This window comes from Rhinolophus sinicus, linkage group LG17 (assembly GCF_036562045.2).
Source record: "Rhinolophus sinicus isolate RSC01 linkage group LG17, ASM3656204v1, whole genome shotgun sequence".
In the NCBI taxonomy this organism is placed as follows: domain Eukaryota; kingdom Metazoa; phylum Chordata; class Mammalia; order Chiroptera; family Rhinolophidae; genus Rhinolophus; species Rhinolophus sinicus.
In genome coordinates, this window is record NC_133766.1 from 3431284 (window position 1) to 3436343 (window position 5060).

The window sequence follows — 5060 nt, forward strand, 5'->3', positions numbered from 1 at the left end:
GGGCGTATCACTCACGGGGCCATCGATTGTCACTCACTGGGTCATGAGCAGCTTCCTTTATCTATGAAGCTCTCCAGATCTGTGTTCTTATCTCCCTATCTAGAATGAAAATCTCCCCGAGGGAAAGAGTGTGTTTCATGCTTCCTGGCCTCCCTTCAGCTTGTGCCAGGAACCAGGTAGGGATTACTGATACCTGTTGAGGTAACCGTGAACGTTATGGATACAAAAGCAGGGACGTGTGAGATGACGGGCTGAGAACAGCAGCGGTGCATTCTGGGAAGGGCTGAGTGCTGTCTGATTCTGGCCTGGTAATGCACGCGTCTGCCTCTTGCCGCTGTTTCCCACCCCTCTGCACAGCCCTGTGAATTTTCTCAATGTTTACCTGTGCGTGTGGAGAACAGAGAGCCCGCCTTCTCCTGAATGCCTGTGGAGGGAAGCCGTCCGCTCCAGCTGTGCTTTCTGTGCTATGAGAGAAGCCGATGGGCAGAACCAATCTGCACACACTGCACTGTCTCCATACGGGGCAGGCAGGCATGACTCTGAACATGTTAGGTGTCCAAGAACATTTTTCTGAGCGGTAAAGGCTAACGAGCTCACGTTTGAGTCTGCCAGCAGAAGGGGCTCTGGGAGATGCCAGGTCAGCGAATCCTCAGTCACAGAGAGGGAAGGCGCTTGACGCCAGCGTGGTCCACAAACGCCTGCCAGGCAGCCGTGGGTCAGGAAGCCACCATACTCTGAGAACTGGCTTCATGACTCCGGTCCAGCTTGTCCCTAGCTTGTTCCATAAGTAACCTCTTCATGTGAGCGCCAGGGAAGAACCACAGAAGTCCTACTCTGGGGTAGGGTTTGTCTCGGGGCTTTTATGTAGTCATCAAGTATTTGTTGTGCAGGGGAGACAGCAAACAAATACCACTGTCCCCGCACCCCCCACGCACTTAAACTCAGACGCTGTTAGAAGACTTACAAACAGCACCCGGATGCAGCCGGGATACAGGACCTCACCTACCCGAGCCCCTGGCCTCGCAGCCCAGACTCTTCAGGGCTTATCTCTCAAGGCTCAGCTCGTTCCCACCAAGTGCCCAGTCCTTTGCTGGCTTCTCAGAGGTTGATTTCATCACAGCTCAGAGGCCATAAAAATACCCAAATTGACATTCGAGTACCGAGGATGGTGGCATACGCTGTTCTGAACGTGTGAGTGGCAGTGGTGACTCGGTGAGTGTGTTTTCCAACTCACCTATCACTAGTGAATTGTTCTTGAGAAGATGAAATGAGCGAATAACGCGTGAGAAAAAGAGCAGGCCCAGAAGGACAGGTAGGCTCTGGTGAGTGGAGGAGAAGGTTTTCAATATTCCTTTTCTCCTTGGCCATGTGACAGAGTGAACATCTGCTCCACTGTCTGTGGGGATGGTGAGAGACAGGAAAAGGGGCAGGTAATGCTGCATATTAAATTACAGCCCACTAGGCGGCTGTGTGGATGAAAGGTCTGGTTTTATAATCTCTTTCTTTCCATGACGCCGCCATATGCTCACTTTTCAGCCAGGAACTTAGTCCTAGGGCGGAACTGCTTGGCAGCTGGTGATTTTGTTCCATAAGATTAAAATTACTGCTCTGTTTAGATGACAAAACACAGTCTGTGATAATTGTCTTTAAAAGTTGGGGAAGGGAGAAAGGTATAAAGAAGAACAAATAATTAACAGTAATGCTGCCACCCAGAGAATTTCATCATTAGCATTGGGAAAGCTCTCCGTTCAGTGTTTTTCACGGAGGCAGACATTCATTCACGCTGATAACCGGGCTCCTGGGTGCCCAGCGCTGCCCTGGGAGACGGTCACACAAGAACAGCTTTCCAGTGCTTAGCGAGGCACAGTGGAAGCTAGTAAATCGGCTTTCACAGGAATAGGCAGTGTTGCTGGTTTTCAATTTTGGGGAGAAAGTGGGTATTCCACTCTGCGAAACGTGGTTAAGTCCCGTGAAAATCTGAGCGATGTGTGAACATACGATCATTATTCTTTAAAAGGAGTTTTGAGGTAGGTGTGTTTTCTTATCCTTGCTTTACAAAGGAATACATTGATGAAAGAGATTTGACAAGTTAACGCGTAAGGGATAACACACCCACGTGGGCCCTGGAAGGATTTTGCAAAGGGTCTCACTGACTCTGGATCCCAGGACGGTGCCCAGCCTCAGGTACCACTTCTTCACGGAGAGGTTTAACTTAACAGAAGTAAACAGATGTGGCTTAATTACAAACGGACTGAGGCTTTGTAAGGCACGTGGATGTGAACACCGGTTTGGGCACGGGCTGCCCATGTCCACCAGGAATGGGGAGGGGGCAGTGAGGTGAGCAGAGGGCCAGGTAGGCCCGGACGTAGATGGAGGACCAGCGGAGACAGGGAAAACCCCTGACTGCATGGTGAACAAGAAAAAACCGTGGAAAAAGGAAATGTCTAGGTTAAAACAATTATTTTGTTTGAGCATTGATCGGTGCTTTTGTGAGAATGCATTCTTCTAAAGGAACTGGAAAAAAAAAGTTGACTTTCATGTCTGGGTCAAAGCAATGGATCATAAAGATACGGTGTGTGGAAGAGCCAGGATGGAGAGAGGACTCCCCCAGGCCATGGTAGTGTGTGTGTGTAGGGGGAGGGGAGATGGGGAGGTGGGAGGGTCGGCAAGGAGACGATAAATTCCCACTCCCCAGATTATAGGAGGCCCCAGCTGAAGTCTGAGTTCCAGATACGTACAATATGTTTCAATTCACACGCACCAGTAGTGGAATGTGTTAGAGTGCTATGTGAACTGCCACGCCCTCCGTAGGGTGTTGTCACTGAGTGTTGGTCCTCCCAGACCCCCTTGGTGACATCCATGTTTCCTGGGGAGCCTTTCCTAAACTCATGCATCCTTGTATGCCTTCCATTACTTTGTTTCCATTGCCAGACATGCCCTGATCCCCTTCCCCACCCTAAGCCCTCACTGCCTTCTATTGAGATGCTATTTACCCTTGACTTTTCAATCTGGACGTACCGGTTTGTTTGCTTATTTAATAAACCCCTGGAATTCGGGAAGTGTTGCTAGTGCAGTGGTTGCTATGTAGTAAGCACCTAATTTATTGATTCAGTGACTGAATGATTGACAGACAGACTGACTGAATGAGAACCAAACATAAGTCCCACCTCTTTCATGAACTTTCTTTATGAGTGACCTATGATAATATCCAGCTTCTCTGAGGAACATTATTTATAATATATACCAATAATAGTCTCATTCCTCTTACTACATGTATTGGGTATTTATTATGTGAAAGACACCATGAGATCTCATTTTATCCTGACAACAACCCCGTGATATGGGTCCTATAGATGACTGGCCAAGTCGTGAAGCTGGTAAGTGACAGGGCCAGGATTTGTGCCCAGTTGGTCTGAATCCAGTGCCCACAGTCTTTCCCACTCACCGCAGACGTCCTGCTTGTCCTTCAGGGCCAAGCGTGGACTCGGCTTCCTCAGGACTCATCTTCATTGACCGTCTTCTCTTCTCCCGTCTGAGACTGGGCCTTGTGAGGCGGGGTGTGTCTCTTCTTCCCGTGTGATGTGGCCGCCATCTTGGAAGGTGCTGGGAAAGGGGTTCCTGCCCATACCAGGCAGGTGGCTTGGGGGGGGTGTGTCTGACATCACACAGTCACCCTCTGTCAGAGCCAGGTGTGGGACCTAAGCTTTCAAATCTCATCCCAGGCTATTTCTCTGGCAGAAAGTGCCTCAGCAAAGTCCTTTGTAAACAATTTGGGGCAGGTAATGAGAGTTCATAGAGTTTTACAATTGCAAGAAACCACAATGATTACTAGATAAATGTCTTCATCGAATGAGGAGGTGGCTTTTCCAGGGCCAGGGAACAAGTTAGTGAAAGGTTTGCAGTACTGAGAGAGCATGGACAGAGAGGGAGCTTGTGGTCTGACCATGTGGGATTTAGCCCTCGTCCGACGCTTAGTTCTCACATGGGATAGAAAGTACAGACCATTCTGGTTCAAACCAAGTTGATAACGTCTTTACTGTCATCGTCCTTGGCCTATATGCAGAGGATAGTTATTCTCTTAGTGAAAGCCTCTCCATTTATTCTATAATACTCGGCACCAGCACTCACTGGGTTGCTCTATTGTGTTTCTCTTGTGTTGTGCTCGCTAGCGGTTTCCCAGACTGCACCTCTCCACCCAGCCCCCCACTCCGGGGCTCCCCTGCACCCCGGCCTCTTGCTGTCATCATGGCTGCCAGATCAGCCAATCACGTCGCTTGTCTCCTTGTCTCCCTTCCAGCTCTGCTCCACACTCCCAACTGCGGCCATTTCCTGGCGGCCATCCTGAACCAGCGAGCGCTCCAGGTGCTAAAATATTAATGGCTCCCTTTGTGAACAATAACACAGTGAAGCTTGTTGTAAATTAAAATTGCCAGAGAGGTGGAAACAATGAAATGGAGGAAATACAGCAAAACTAATGTGCAAAAGGGCCTCTGAGAGTAGGCAAAGGAGGGCCCCTTAGCTCTGCCTTCCCTTTCACAACCCAGTGGGGATCTCGCTGGGAAACACAGCTCCACTGGCCAAGACCCACCTTCTCGGGCACGTAGGTGGGATGCCTACCATGGTGCAAGGCCCCGGGGGTTGTGCCTGGCTGCCTGCTCTCCTGGGTCCTCCTGGAGAGAGGAGGGAAGGCAGCATAGATCTCAAAACAGAGGGCAAACTGTGTGGATAAAGGAAATAGGGGCTCCTGGTGGTCAAAAATGCATCCGACATGTAGAGGTGAGATGGGCCGGAGGGTGCTGAGGACAAGGCGGGCTAGCTTCAAAGCCAAAGAAACGCGGTTCTGCTCTTCATCTAATCCTTAACGAGAGCGCTTAGCACTTATGTTTTAACGCCTGGATTCCCCAGCCGTATTCTGTCATTGTCATCATCGTATCCCTGGTGCCTTGCACAGGGCTTGGGCACAAATCACAGTCTAAGCTCTATGTTCTAAAAGGACGGATCAAAAGTCGGAACGGGGAGGAATAGAGAGTAAACACTGACCCTTAACATTTGCAGCACGG

General features: G+C 49.8%; 1 long non-coding RNA gene across 1 annotated transcript in view; it reads left to right on the forward strand.

Annotated features, from left to right (window-relative positions):
* Positions 1–5060, forward strand: part of LOC141569387 (uncharacterized) — a 320431-nt gene that overhangs the window by 130746 nt on the left and 184625 nt on the right. The window lies entirely within an intron of this gene.